Source organism: Lipotes vexillifer, unplaced genomic scaffold, assembly GCF_000442215.2.
Source record: "Lipotes vexillifer unplaced genomic scaffold, Lipotes_vexillifer_v1.1 scaffold691, whole genome shotgun sequence".
Lineage (NCBI taxonomy): Eukaryota > Metazoa > Chordata > Mammalia > Artiodactyla > Lipotidae > Lipotes > Lipotes vexillifer.
In genome coordinates this window covers 4766057-4781382 of record NW_006788040.1, presented here as the reverse complement: position 1 = coordinate 4781382, position 15326 = coordinate 4766057, and the positions used below count along the sequence as shown (strand labels likewise).

Below are 15326 nucleotides of genomic sequence, written 5' to 3'. Positions count from 1 at the left end.
AGGGGGATGCTGACGGCGGTTCAGCCTGAAAGTGACCCCCTGTGCTCTGAGAAAGAACTGACCAACCTAACTCGGAGCATCTTCCTGCGGGACGGGCAGAGGGTGGGTAATCGCACCTTAGCAAGCAGCTCTTAGGGTCCAAGTTCAGGTCCAGCTGCCAGGGACACAGGAAAGTGCTTGTTCTGCTCCCAAGTTGCTGGCTGTGTTGCTAGGGGAGGGATGGGAAGACACCTGACCAGCAAAGTCTGTTCTATGGGGATTCACAGGCAGAGTACCTCTCAGAGGGACAGTGAGATCAGAATGAGGGAGGGAGGGTGGGGGGCGAGAGGAGGAGTGACTGGATGAATGATCTTGGGTGCATCCCAGGAGGCCTGCATGGAAGTGGCAGGTCACACACAGAAGGGCAGGGTCTGGAGAAGGATGTGAGCAGTAGGGTTGGGGCACAGAGGAGCTAGCTGGAGAGGGCACAGCTAAGGAGCCTGGGCCTTCATCCCTTGGCAAAACGGAGTATGTGGGCATTTGAGCAGAGGTCCATGGATAAGAGGAGGCTGGTGACAGACTGAAGGGCAGAGCTGAACAATGAAGGGGACCCTGGTCCCCAAATGGTGAACTGTGGCCAGGCTGAGTCCCAGGTCTCAGCTCAGGGTCAGGGGTCTTTGCAAGGAGTAAATCCATGTGGGACACACAGATGAAGCTCAACATCAGAGATGCAAATGAAACCACTCAATGTGACATTCCTCAAAGTAGCAAAAAGAATAGATGGCATTAACTCATCTTGTGCTTTCTGAAGGATGAACTCTAGATGGCAGTTACCCATCTAGATCCATGAAAAGGGCTCCTCGGCTTCCACTGCCCCCCACACCCCCACCTGCCCCCTGGACAGGAGCTCTGCTGGTGGGGCATGTCGTCCAAGGAAGGAAAACACTCATACATGCAAAGTCGCTTAGGCTGTGGTTCTCAAGCTTGTGGCCTTGGGGGTTCTCAGGCTTTTCTGACCCCACACATCTTCACTGTCCCCACTCCCACTGGGAATAAAACTCAGGCACAGTGAGCATCTGAGAGGAACAAAGTAACAATCCACATCTCAGCAACACAGCAGACACTGAACTATCCATGGACTTAAAAATCCTACAGGAATTCTGCAACTATATAAATACAAGAATAGCAGCAACTGGAATCTAGGACCACATCGAAGCCACACATCCACCCACGGTGGAGCCCTGGCCTGCCTCAAAGCTCATGTGAAGGCCAGAACTCAGCACAGAGCAGCTATGCGGAGGAGCTTCCAGGCTGCCCCTGGTGTAGGAAAAATCAGGTGGTCGGAGAGCAGAGGCTTGAGCTCCGGGGCACCTCCCCAGGCGGGGGCGCTCACACGTCTGCCCCAGCCGCTGACATGAGGAGCCTGCGGTTCCTGCGCGGTGGGGAGGTGCCAGCATAGGGCCGAGGGTGGAGGAGGCAGGACTGGACAGGAGATCCCCTTCACCGGGCAGTAGGTGTGAGCAAGGGGCCGGTTAGGGGAGCCCAAAGTGCACATGGCACCTGCCCTCTCCCTGGTGAGGATCATTTGCCATCCTCCACGCCGAATCTCAACCCTTGCACACAAGGCCCATCTCTCCCGCTCTCCCTGGGACACGCTGGCCTGCAGGGCCCCTCACCCACCCCCACCGAGCTCCCTGTGGTCAGTTGCCTTGCTCCACTCATGCCAGCCTCTGGCTGGATCTGCACCAGCTGGTGCGCCCCGGGAAATGCTGCATGAGTTGCACTCAGACCCAGCCCAGCCTCAGCAGCTCGGGAAGCAAGCTCTGGAAGAGGCAGCTTCCTACTGCTCAGCCATGAAGGGCTGGGTGGGAAGGCGGCGTCCGGCAGCAAACAGCCACAGCAATGGACAGTGGCAGCAATGGACAGTGGCAGTAGCGGCCAGGGCATACACAAGGTGCCGGCACTTCTTGAAGCACTGGACAAATAACTCACTTAATCTTTGCACTTAATCTTTGCACCCTTAGCATCCTCATTTTACAGGTGAGAAAGCAGAGGCTCAGAGCAGGACGGGTCCTACGGAGAGTAAGTGGTGGGGCTGGGGTCCCTCCCCTGGTCTCTCAGCACAGGCCACACTGAGGGGGTCACTAACAGGGGCATCTCACCCTGCCCTCTCCCTGCTAGCCTACATCATCTCACCCTCCTCCCCCACCCCTCCCGAGACTGTTAGCCTCACCAGGAAGAGGACAGAGCTAGAATGTCTGTACTACGGGTGGCGGCGGGACTGCAGACCCTGCCACCCACACCCTCATCTCAGCGGGCTGGCTGAGGTTCAGGGCAGGAAGCATCTGGCCAAGACCACCAGCAGCCGGAGAACAGGAGCCCACATCCCTGCACGGCCAGCCTCCAAGGACAGTGACCCCAGGGGGCCAAACTGGAGGAAGGACTGGAGAGATGGAGGGGGCAAAGGGGAGGCCCAGGCAGGGGGCAGGCGGCAGGGGCTTCTGCCCTCCCATCCTCCGGGCCCCAGCTGCCAGGGCCATCGTGCTGAACCCCTGCTTCCCCAGGCCTTGCTCTGCCTGCCTGTCTTGCGCTGCTGCTCTGGGTGTGCTTCTAACATTCAGATCAAACCTTCACAGAAAAGCGACTCAGCAGGAGCCCAGTGAGTTGCTCCATCAGCTGCAAAGGCTGTGGCTTCTGAGACCAGGAAGTGGGCCTGGCAGATGGGGAAGGTGACGCTGCTCTTCTTCCCCAGGGAACTCTGTGCCAACGAGCCTGCACCTTCTAATGAGAAAGACTTCCTAGGGAACTCAGGCCTGACGTTCCTCAGCCAGTGGCACCTCGAGCCTCCCTGGCTAAACTGACAAAAGCAAACAGCAGCTCCAGACTGTGGAACATGGAAAGAACAATCAATCCAGCCTCCAAGCCAGGGGCGGGGTTCAAGGTAAGGTGCAGGCAGCTCTGGGGATGGCGGGATCACGTGCAGCAAATGACCGTGGAATAAAGGGCTCAAGCCTGTTCTCAGACACAACCAGTTCTAGAAAAGCACCGACTCCTGAAATACCCACTGATTTTCACCAGCTAAATACAAGAATGAATTCTCCTTTTTGTTAGATGAGAATAAATCCATAAAACTCGGGTTACCAACGTGTTTACAAGGCAGCAGTCACAACTTCTCTGTCCATCCCGCCAGGCCAGCAGAGTACGGCAGTGGCCTCCCATCCATGGCAAGCTTCCCAAGTGCATGAGTTTCCAACCCTTATCCTGGGTTGGCTAGTGTCCCCCCAAAATCATGCCCTTCCTGGAACTTCAGAATGTGACCTTATTTGGGCTGATGCAGGTATAATTAGTTAAGATGAGGTCATATTGGAATAGGGTGGGTCCTTAATCTAATATGACTGATCTCCTTATAGGAAGAGAAGCAAAGACACAGAAACACTCGTGATGACACAGAGACTGGAGTGAAGCATCTGCAAGCCAAGGATTGCCAGCAACACCAGAAGCTGATCAGTACTCTGACTTACTGCCCTGAGGGGTGGTCCCTGGATGCTCCCTAGATAAGCACTGAGACTCCCACCTGGGCACAGAGACCTCACAGGTCTCTCTGTTCTCCCCTCAAGCCTGGCACACATGCCTCCCTGACTGCTCAGGGAGGTGGCCTGGGACAGTGGAGGAGCCCGGTTCTGGGCCAGGCAGTCCTGCTTCAACCCCACGTGGCCTTGGCTAAGGGTGCTCGTCCATACTCTGGGGATATTCATACCTCCTCTGGAAAAGGATTTAAGTCCCCAGCGTGCAGCCAGGGCAGAGCTGGGACTTCCTGGCCCTCCACCCACCAATATCCCTGTCACCCTCATCAGCACAGCTCACTTTTTGCACATAACCAGTCTTGAGTTTACTTCAAATCATAGAGGCTTGGAGCCAGAGGGAGCCCCGGTGTTTCTGCTGTGCCCCCACCCCCGCTCAGGGGTCTCCTTGAACCCTTCAGTAGCCGGCTACAGCTGAGGAGCCACTGGGCACCCGCACCAGGGCCGGGACCCTCTTTCACCTGGAACTCCTGGAAAGGAGTGGGTTGCCATGGAAACAGCCAGCTGAGCAGAGCCAGGTGGGCTATTTTTAGAAGTGGAGCTTTTTTTCCCCCACCTTTGAGGAAAATGGATCAAGTTTCTGGGTGGGGAGGCAGCTTTTTGAAACCAAGAAACCAAAAGGCTGCACAGATTGGTCTGGAAGGTGGGGGAGGTGACATGGTGGGGACGTGGGAGCCAGGGGCCCTGTGGCTGCCCCATTTTGCATTGTTTTTTGCTTGTTTCTCTGGGGGATCTGGCTTTGCCCTCGCCTGCCCACAAGCTCCTCGGGGTCAAGGCACAGGATGACTAGGGCCCCCCTCCCCTCGCACACTATGGCTGGAGATGAGTGACAGCAGCGCTGGCTGAGGAGGGGGCCTCAGGACAGGCAAGGTGAAGGCTGGGGAAGCCCAGCACTCACGCCTCCCTCTGCACCTCCACCCAGCGCTGGGCAGGACAAGGTTTGGGGGGAGGTGGTGGTTAGATGGGTCCTGGCAGAGGGACAGGACTCCAGCGGAAGGGGACAGGCCTATGGAGGTGGGGAGACAAGTTCAGGGACACCAGCAGGGTTCTGAACAGGGAGGGACATTCCGATGGCTCATCCACCTCTAGGTGCCAGGAAGCCAGGGACCCCCACCCTCGCCCAGCCAGGCCATGCTCCGTCTGCGCTCCACGCCCTTGCTTCCTCTTGGCTCTTCAGCCCATCTAGTGCCAGGGAGACCCCGTGGCTTTCCCACCTCCTTGCCACTCCCCGAATTTCTTTGCTCCTCTCCTCCGTCTGCAGATGGCTGCTCCCGGGGCTTCCCTGATGGCCCAGTGCTTAAGAATCCACCTGCCAATGCAGGGGACACGGGTTCGAGCCCTGATCCAGGAAGATCCCACATGCCGCAGAGCAACTAGGCCCGCACGCCACAACTACTGAAGCCCGCGCACCTAGAGCCTGTGCTCTGCAACAAGAGAAACCACTGCAATGAGAAGCCCGCGCACCGCAATGAGTAGTAGCCCCCACTCGCACGCAGCAACGAAGACCCAGCACCACCAAAAATAATAAATAAATAAAATAAATTTATTTTTTTAAAAAAGATGGCTGCTCCCCAAGGCCCAGTACCCATCGTTTCACCTGAGCACTGCCCTGAGCCCTCGGGCTCCCCAGCACTTGCCCCTGGACCTGCCCCCGGCTGATGGGAGTAACATTCAAAAATGTAAAAAGGTGATGGCTTCTTGGATGACAAGGTACAAAACTTGCTAGCCAGGCACTAGGCCACTGACCGGGCAGGGCCCAGAGGGGGTCAGGGGGATAAGAGAGAAGCCTTGTCCCCTTGGCCAGGAGTCACGGGAGGAGGCAGCCACACAAGGGGACCCACAGCCATCCATGGGTGGGTGGCGCAAGGCAGGTGGAGGCCAGCAGACAGCCAAGGAGTGCCACTAGCTGGTGTGGGGAAGGGGTGGGGGGACAGGACACATGCTGTCTGAGTGCCTGCTCACCCCAGGCTGGCCCCGTCCCAGCCCTCTGCCACTCCACAGAAGAGAGGGCACAGGGAAGGTGGGGAAGGATCCCTGCTCCCTGCTCCACCATGGCAGGGAGCCTGCATCAGTGCAGCGTGGGCCCCGCTGTGCCTGTGGCCTGAGACCCAACTTAGAACGGCAGCTGACGATGCTGACATCATGCCCTGACCCAGCAGTGCTCCCTGACCCAGCAGCATGGTTAATGGATTAATGCGGACAGGCGCTGCTCCCCTCCCTCTCCGCAGGACAGGGAGGGGACAAGGCCTAACCCCCAAGCCCTGCAGCCTTCCAGCCATGGTCTGGGACCCTGAGTGGCCACACCTCCCTGGGGCCCCCAGGACCCCATGGGGGGCTTTCATCTCGCCTGAACACTAAGAACTTTGAGCAGGGAGTGCCTCCCGCTTTCCTGCAGTCTGGCTGTGCAGAGACCCCCACCACAGGGCCTCTGAGGAGACAAGCACAGCCAGCGGGCGTTGGTTTCAAGTGAGAACCGTGGGGCCCTGCACTCTCGGCAGAAAACAGCCACTTCCAATTTGCAGTGTTAGCATCTCAAAAATTCAATTACAGCAGGTTTGCTGACTGTTATTTAGATTTCAGGAGGTTTGTTAAGCTGCCCAAATTCAATTGCAGAATCCAATCAGCTGGATGCTGACAACAGAAACAGGCCTTGAGGCAGGTCCACGAGGTCAAGTGACTTTGGTGGCTCTGAGACCCTACAGCCCTGTTGCTCAGTGACAGCCTATCCTGTGCTTCCTTTGGTCATGACTTCGCCACGTTGACACAGTTTGCTGCACGAACCACACCCAGGAGAGGAATGGGTGGCGTGGAGAGTTAAGGACTGTGCCCAAGACCCAAGGCTCCTGAGTGCTGGAGCTGGGATTGGCAGAATGGTCTTTACAAAGAGTCTGATGGCCCCTGCCACCCCCATGGCCCTGAGGCTGAGAGACTGCAGCAGCTCACTCCATCCAGCCCGAGGTGAAGCCTGTGCTGGCCAGTGACCACCTGGCCTGGACTGGGCGAGTGGGGAGGTGAGCCCTGCCTGGGGTGACGCTGCTCCTGTGGTCCTTTGCCCTGGAGGAGGGCCCCACTCAGGCAATGGGGAGAGGGAGGCTGAGAGGTCTCCTAGTCTTGACAGAGAAGGGCTCAGACAGGAGCCCCGGGGTGGGGTCCCAAGAGGCCTTGGGAGGAGGTGGCTGCCTTACAGGCACACCCTGCAAGGGGTGACACAGGAGGAGGTGCTGCTCCAGGGGGATGAGGTCCAGGAGCACGGGGCCAGAGCCCTGAGGAGGAGCACCCCTGAAGTGCAGTCCCTGAGGCAGGTTGGAGGCCTCAGCGCTGGAGAGTGAAGCACGGGAACCAGGTCAGACGAGACAGGGAGCCACTGGGGGCCCCTGGGAACGGGAGTGCCCTCCCACCAAGGTACTGCCAGTCCTTCCTGACTGGGAAATCCAGAAGGAAAGCAGGTCTGTCTTTCCCAAAGTAGATTCTGTGGGACACTAGTCCTGCAGGGGGTTCTGCAGAAAAAGGAACCAGTGATTTAAAAAAAAAAAAAAAAAACTTCCAAAAATAGGATGAATGACATCCTTCCCAGCCAAGGAGGTAGGTGACTGAAAGCTCTGAGAAGCTTGGCCTTGAGGATACCGGAAGTCATGTAGGAATCTAATCTGATGGAAAAATCAGATAATAATAAATAATAAATAGTGAAACCCTGGTAGGCAGATGGAAAACACAAGCCAGAGCACCGGCATCATATGACCTTTGTGGGCCCTCTGTGGCCCATCTCCCCTCCTCTCTCTCTGGTGATCAGCATGGGGTGTGTTGAGGGCACCAGGAACCGGGTGAGACCACATTCAGGCTCTCCAGCAGCTTCCACCGAAGAGGGGTGCAGGGGTGGCACCCCAACCTGGACAGCTATCAACAAGGCTGAGGTGGGGCCCCAGGGATGGGTGCCCCAGGCTGACACAAAAGTCGGGCTTTGCTTCCAGTCCACAGGGGATGCAGAGGCAGGAACCTCATCCCACAAACACGAATCTGTAGGCCAGTATCTGGTGACTGAATCTCTGATCTTCTCAGGGAAAAACACCCCCAGGGACCCCTGGGCTGGCTGTAGAGGCCAGCAAGCTGCGGAAGGCTGGGCAAAAATCTCAGTGAGCAAAGAAACAAACCCCCTTTCCTCTCACTGGAGGAGGCTAGGGCACAGGGTCAGAGCCACAAGCCACAACGATGGGTGAAAAATAAGTGTATGCAAGTGACAGCTAGGACGCCCGCAGAACCAGGTGCCTTCCTCCTCAGCAGAGGGCTGTGACCTGGGGCCACACAGCATCCTCAGGATGATGGACGGCTCTGGGAGCAGGGCCCAACTCCAGGGAAATAAACACTGGTGCAGAGATGGAGCCTAAAAATAGATGCGCAGGCTCCAATTATGGCATCTTCTGAGATGCTGAAGCCAACCTGCCACCCACAGCCCCCTCTGGCCCACAGAGCGCCCAGCCCACCCAGAGCTTCCACCCTAACCAGGGTTTCCACTGGGTCTCCTAAAGGAACGGGGTGCCGTCCCAGATCCAGCACTGCAGGGAGCTGGCGCCCTACGCAGCGCCCCCTCCCACCCTCCAGACTCACTCATCTGCCCTGTCCTGGTTTGAGTCTCGCCCCAAGGTCCCAAGGTGCAGAGGTGGGCTGCCTCTCAGCCAACCTGAGGCAGGTGCGTGAGGGCTGGACCCCAACGCCAGCTGGGTTTGGGCGTTGACACTGCAGTCCACCCCCTGCCGGTGCCAGCTGACTGGGGGCAAGGCGCTGCTGCTCTCACCTGAGCCCTTGCTTAAGGGGCACGAGAGAGGCAGCTGGAGCACGGACGCTCCTCTTCCTCCAACCTGCTGATGTCGAGACAGGAACCCACCTGCGTCTCAGCACGGTGGATTCTCCCCGAGGCGCCCGCCTCACCTAGACACCAGTGAGCCTCCTCAGGGGGCTGCCGTGCTCCCCCCAGCCTCCACTGCAAGCCTCTAAACTCCATCCCACCTGTCTGCTCACTCCTGGCTCATATAAAGGCCCCTGCAGGCCCGGCCTCCAGGTCAGGGGGACCGCCTGGTGCCTTGGTGGTGGGAAGGGCATCAGTATTTTTTAAAAGTTTCTCCAGGAGATTTCACACCGTAGCTGGGTGAGAACTGCTGGGTTAGATGCTGGCGAGGCCTCACCAGCTTTAACACCTCATAATCCGAGGCTCCAGTCACATGTTTCCTCAGTGCTCCATATCTGTCCCCCATAGCCTGTACCCCACCTCCAGGTGCTGCCTCCCAGCTCTGCATTCTGGGGAACCAAGGCCGAGGGGCTCACGTGGCCTCCAGGCATCTGGCTCCTGTGGCTCCCTCTCTCCGGGTCCCTACTCTGCCTTCTGGGTAACCAAAGAAAAGGAAAAAAGTTCTCTCGGCTTGCCAGCTTAGGAAATTAAACAACGCCCTTGTTTCCATGTTGAAATCCAGCCTTTGTCCACAGAGCACAATTTCAGTTTGGGTGTTGCTGTCTCACCTCTGGTCCTGTTTCTTCATGACGGCGTTACTTGTTAGCAGCTGCCCCAGATCCCATCAGGTTACGAGCTGTGGCCTCCCCACGGCACCAGCTGCTGGGGCCGTGGCAGGAACACCACGGAATGGCTTCTTTCTGCCCTCGTGGGCAGGGGGGAAGCACTGCCCTTGGCCCAACCGTAAGCACAGCTCCTCGGAGGCCACTGAGCCCACCTCACACTTCTCCCCACCAGAGAAGGGCACCCACCCCACGGTCCCACCCCCTCCGCTTCCCGTTGTGGGTCCGGAGATCCCTGACCAATGAGAAGGATCCTTTAATGAACAACAAGGAGCCCCACCTGTGGGAGTGTTTAATCTTGCTCAGCACAAACACCTGTCTCACAGCCAAAGCAAGTGGGACTGAACTGAAGCGAGGTCTGCCGACCCACACGAGAACCCACTGATCCACCCCCAACGGCGCCAGCATAGTTGAGCCACTCACTGGAAACTGCCAGACTACATTTTCCTGGTCCGAAGACAGCCACAGCTGCTTATCCTTGGAAATCATCAGACGCCCACGTAATCACACTAAAAAGCTTTCCATGTGCTGCCACCTCTAGGCGTCAATGACAGAGAGTGACTGGGTCAGGGAGGAGGCGGGGTGGGGTGGGGCAGGGCTGGGAGAGGGGTCCCGCCACCTAGGAGCCCGACGGGCCCTGGAGGGGCAGGGGCTGCATCTGCCTGGCTGATCTCCACCTCCTGGGCCTGCATGCAGGAGGTGCCAAACAGAAACCTGTTGAATGAACGGATGCCACAAGGGACAATGGTGGGAAGCGTTTTGTGAACCCCAGGGCAGTGTGCAGGTGAGCGGTGATGGGTTCAGGGTTTTTCCCTGGCTCTTGAGAGAAGGCAGCAATCACAACCCACTCACCCTATGACCCACCCCCTTTGGCTGCCCAGTCCCTGCAAAGTTCCTCTTTCTCGCCCTGCAGAACTCAGAGTGCCCTCCCGCTTCTTCTTGCTGTGGGTGGTGAGTGGGGGCCTGGCCCTGGGCCAAGCTCTGTGGGGAGGGTGAGGAGGAGACCCACAGGCCCTGCCTGGGTGGTGGAATCTCATAGTCTGCTCTATGCAGGGTGGACAGGCCAAGTTGTGTCTTAAACAGAAAGGGAACAGAGCCACCCCTTTCATTTAAATGCCCACGTAAGACGCTCTCCCCTTTAGGAGTCAAGCAGACCTGCAAGTCCCAGTTTGCTATTTATCACCCCTGAGACCTTGCAGCTACTTAACTTCTTTACCTTCAGTTCCTCATCTGTAAAATGGGTCAATGCCTGTAACGTGCTTAACACAGTGTCTGCCACAGTGAGGCCACGAACATCAGCCATTATTACCTGGCTATAAAAAAGAGCCACGCTGAAGGTAGAAAAGTCAAAAAGCCCTGTAGAGAAAAGCATAAAGTAGCAAAGAAACAATCACCAGCAATCCTCCTCAAGATAACCTCATCAACCTGTCTGATGCCAGCGGCATCTCTTCCCGCCCGCTCCCACATGCTACCCATAATGGGGACTGTCCCTTGTTCCAATTCCATGACTGCCGGCGACCAAGAACACCCAAGCAAGGGACCTCTCAGGGGCCAGGAGGGTGGATGGGAAATCTCGTCACTTGAAAGGCGTGTGCCCCGCGATCCAGGCACACCTGGAGCCAGGTTACCATGACTGCCTGCTCCCTGCCAGTCTGAGGTCCAGGTGGGCAGAGGCAGCCACCTGAAGGGTCACCTGAAGGGAAGGCCGCCAGTCTCTGATGGCAACACCAGAAGAGTACACTTGGCAGAATGTGTTTAAAGTGACCTGGCTCAGAGTGAGGCTGAGAGAAAGGGGCAGGAGGTAGGGATATTTTTGGAGGCCGTCTGGCTCCTCCAAAGGCCCTTTTGTTCCTCTCCTAGTTCTGGGTCACTGTCCATGCAGCTAGGAGCCTGGCACAGGCCCTGTGTTCGTAGGCATCTGAACATTCCTCCTGGAGGACACAGAGGGCAGTGGACAGTCCTCTTCATGACCCACATCCTTGGGAGCCCCAACCCAGAACTGACAGGGGAAGGCTGGGGATGAGGGTCAGTGCAGCCGAAGAAGGCATTCATGTACCCGGAAGACATCAAGGCTTTCCAATTCCCAGTCTACCCTTCTGTTTTGTGTTTCCTATGTTCCCAGGTCGCTAGGGAGGCTGGTGGGTGGGCAGGTCCTCAGCTTAAGTGTTGGTTCGGCCACTAACAGACTGTGTGATTTTGAGCAGGTCTCTCCCTTCTCTGGGCCCCAGTGTTTGCTCCTGAAAGGAAGGGCCTCTACCGGGCAGACCCACACTGCTCTGCGGAGAAGGTCCACCAGCTATGGTTAATGCAGACTTTAATGTGTACGTGCATTTGACCCTGGGCCTGGGGGCTTCTCTGCTAGTTGTGCTCTGGGATGGGGAGGAGAAAGAAACAACCCTGTGACCAAGCAAGCTACCCCAACCCCACCCCGGATTTGATGATTCAGCAGAACTGGTCATTTATGAAGAAGCCCTGGGAGGCAGGCCAGAGGCCAGGATCCATGGAGGTCCTGCCACCGTGAGATAGAGCAGAATGCTGATTGTGAGAGTAACTGCATCCCAGCCAGGCAGGCAGAGCCCAGATCTGGGAGTCAGAAGCGGGGCTCAGACCCAGAGGCAGGGGAAGGCAACAGGGCTGAGGAAAGGCCTGAAGTGGAAAAGGCTCGAGGGCGTCGGTCACCAGCGCCCCTGCCCTCTGCACGGCTTGTTCCTCCATTACTCAGCTGTGCCCCTGCCCAGGTCTACCGTCGCCTCCCCAGCCCCTGTCCCTGCACCTGCTGGACGAGGAGGGCAGCCACCCCTCACAGCTCCGAGGGGCCCTACCAGCAGGACCGTGCAGACACCACTGTGGGCAGGTGGCTTCCAAGGCTAGGCTCAGGGGGAAAAGCTACTTGAGCAGTGATTGCTAAGGAGGAAAATCAATCTGAAAATAGTGAGGCCCCAGAAAAATTCACATTCGGGAAGGAACCTGCTTGTGAGGAGCTTGGCCAAAGACAAACGAGGTGGGATTTCGCTGGCCGTTTGCTCCCGAGGGCAGGGATGAAGCCATGGCCCCCGCCTCCCCAATGGCCCCTGGCTCTGACCATCTGCTCGTCCAGCCTCTGTCAGGGGAGAACTATTTTCTTCCGGGCCAGCAAGCATCATTCTCAGGCTCTTGGCTGATACACTGCTTACTGTAAATCAAGAAATTGGTTTTCTGTTTTCTAAAAGAAATGGAAATTAGAAATTCCAACGTGTGATGGTGTTTGCAAAGAAACTGCAAGTGATTGTCCCTAAAAATAGAAGGGGGCTGTTTCCAACTGCCAAGTCTTAGTGACTAGGAGCTGGTGCCTGGGCAGGGAATACTGCCACAGGGAACCACGGGGAGGGTGAGATGGTGGAAGTGACAGCCACTGTGAGGCCAGGCGAGGGAAAATCCAGCAGAGACAAGGGAAGAGGGTGAGGGAGCGGGGAAGGAAGAACCTAGTCTCAGAGCAAAGCCCTAGAGGAGGGCCACCTGCCCACCTGGGGCTGCGCCGGCAGGCTCTCTACCTGAGTCCTGGGGACCCCTGCTCAGCAGCTGCTCCCTGAGCCTGCAGGGAGGCTCCTCACAGCCTGGGCAACGCAAGGTCCCCAGAGCCTGGCTGAGACCTTCCCCTCAACTGCAGAGCCCAGGGACTTCTCACTTAAGCCACGGGGCTGAGGGAGAAACCTGGACCCACCCAAAGGTACCACGCAGTCTGCAAGGGCATCAGAACACAGTCCTGCACAGTCTGAAACCCCACAGCCAGGCGGGCTTGAATTACAACCAGACGGTCTGCAGAGATCCAACATCTTTGGGCCAAGTTTCCACCCGAGACCCATTTCCGATTGGCTCCACGTTGGCCTGGCGGGGCTCCCCTTAAATAGGTCACTGTGGCTGACAACTTTCTGGTGTCCTTGTCCTAGGCCCACCCTGGCTGGAAGAGGGAGGGACTGATGGAACAGGTAGTGGGGGGCCGTGAGGCCTTTGGGCTGTGCTGAGCTGAGGAATATTCAGGCTGTTTAGGGCCGGAGGACTTGGGACCATGGAATGGCTGTGTCCTACAAAAGACCCCTTTTCTGGAGCAGGTGAGCCTGAGGCAGAGACCCAGGCAACAACAGAGGGTCACTGCTTGCTGGCAACACAAAGTCACTCCGCAGTTCACAAAGTACTCTGCCGGGCAGCCCCAACTCGTATCACCACACCCCTGTGCTGTGGGCTCCACTTCTGGCCTCCTTAAGTGCCAGGGGTGCTGGGGATCTGTGAGGCGAGGTGCTGCCCCCAGTCATCTGATGGGCAGCTTGATTCTGGGATTTGGATGCTGGGGCCATGAACGGGGATGTGCCAGGGCAGTGGGCACATGAGCCAGAAGACAAAGAAGGAACAGCTTCCTTACAGAGCTGAGAGAGAAATAAAAAAACCTAGAATTTTATAGTTCATAAAAATGTCCTCCAAAAATAAAGATGAAGTAAAGATATGTTCAGACAAATAAAACCTGAGAGAATTTGTGGCTCCCTGGCCTACAATAAATGTTAAAGAAGTTCTTCAAGCTGAGAAGAAATGATACCAAATGGAAACTCAGATCCAGACAAAGGAGTGAAGAGGGCTAGAAATGACACTGGGCAGGACCCTGCGGGGACTTCCAGGTACAAAAGCCCCTCCGAGTCTTGTTTGTAGGAAAAAGGCTTTAGTCCCCCAGACCTTCCTTAAGTTCCAAAGAGCAGGCACAAGCATTTACTAGTTAGGGAGGTGGGGGAATGTAAAAACAAAGGAAAAGCAGTTAAGCAAGAAAAGTAATGACACTATTCAGCATAAACAGAGCCCTGGGACTTCCCTGGTGGTGCAGTTGTTAAGAATCTGCCTGCCAATGCAGGGGACATGGGTTCGAGCCCTGGTCCGGGAAGATCCCACACGCCGTGGAGCAACAAAGCCCATGCACCACAACTACTGAGCCTGCGCTCTAGAGCCCGTGAGCCACAACTACTGAGCCTGCGCTCTAGAGCCCGTGAGCCACAACTACTGAGCCCACGTGCAACAACTACTGAAGCCTGTGCACCTAGAGCCCATGCTCCGCAATAAGAGAAGCCACTGCAATGAGAAGCCCAAGCACCACAGCGAGGAGTGGCCCCCACTCACCGCAACTAGAGAAAGCCTGCGTGCAGCAACAAAGACCCAAATGCAGCCAAATATAAAAATAAATAAATTTAAGGAAAAAGAAAAAAAAAGAGAGTCCTAGCTTCTCCTCAAGGGATATACATAACAATCTGACACATATCTTTAAGTTCTGCAGGATGGTGACCCTCACCCAGGTGGAGGATGGTAGCTATATGCTGAACACAAGGATGCAGACCCCAAAATGGTTGGAACCAGGAGGTTGATGATTAAGATTCTGGAAACATCACCTTGTTACTTCACCACCAACCAATCCGAAGAAGGTCATGCACCCTGCAGCCCTCACCCCAAACGTTGCCTTTAAATTAAAACCATTCCCTGAAAGCCATCTGTCTCTTGTTTGGGTCTTTGAGCATAAGCCACTGTTCTCCTTGCTTGGTGCCCTGCAAATAAGCACCAAACTTTCCTTCACCACAAACCAGTGTCAGTAGACTGGCTTTGCTGTGCAGTGGGTGAGTGGACCCAAGTTCGGTTTGGTAACAGAAAAAATAAGTATGTGAGTGTACATAAAAGATGCTGGTTTTCTCATTTTTAAATTTCATTTAAAGATAACTGTATAGAGCAAGTAAAAAAAGTGTATCTTCAACAGTAAAATAGGACACAGCAGAAAGGGTGGGGGCCATGGAAGTAAATATATTGTTGCAAGGTTCTTACTTATAGCTGAAATGGTATATGATTTGAAGGAAGACTGTGATAAGTTAAATGTGCATAATGTAAACCCTAGAGTGGCCACTGAGAAGAGAGATGTACAGTTGTGAGCTAATAAAAGGAAAAAAATGAATACTAAAAATAATACCACAGGGGCTTCCCTGGTGGCGTAGTCGTTGAGAGTCCGCCTGCCGATGCATGGGACGCAGGTTCGTGCCCTGGTCCGGGAAGATCCCACATGCCGCGGAGTGGCTGGGCCCGTGAGCCATGGCTGCTGAGCCTGCGCGTCCAGAGCCTGTGCCCCACAACGGGAGAGGCCACAACAGTGAGAGGCCCATGTACCTCAAAAAACAAACAAACAAAAAAAACCACAGATGGCAGGGA

At 56.1% G+C, this 15326-nt stretch overlaps 1 protein-coding gene across 3 annotated transcripts in view; it reads right to left on the bottom strand.

The window, feature by feature from the left end:
* Positions 1-15326, bottom strand: part of OSBP2 (oxysterol binding protein 2) — a 150292-nt gene that overhangs the window by 34118 nt on the left and 100848 nt on the right. The window lies entirely within an intron of this gene.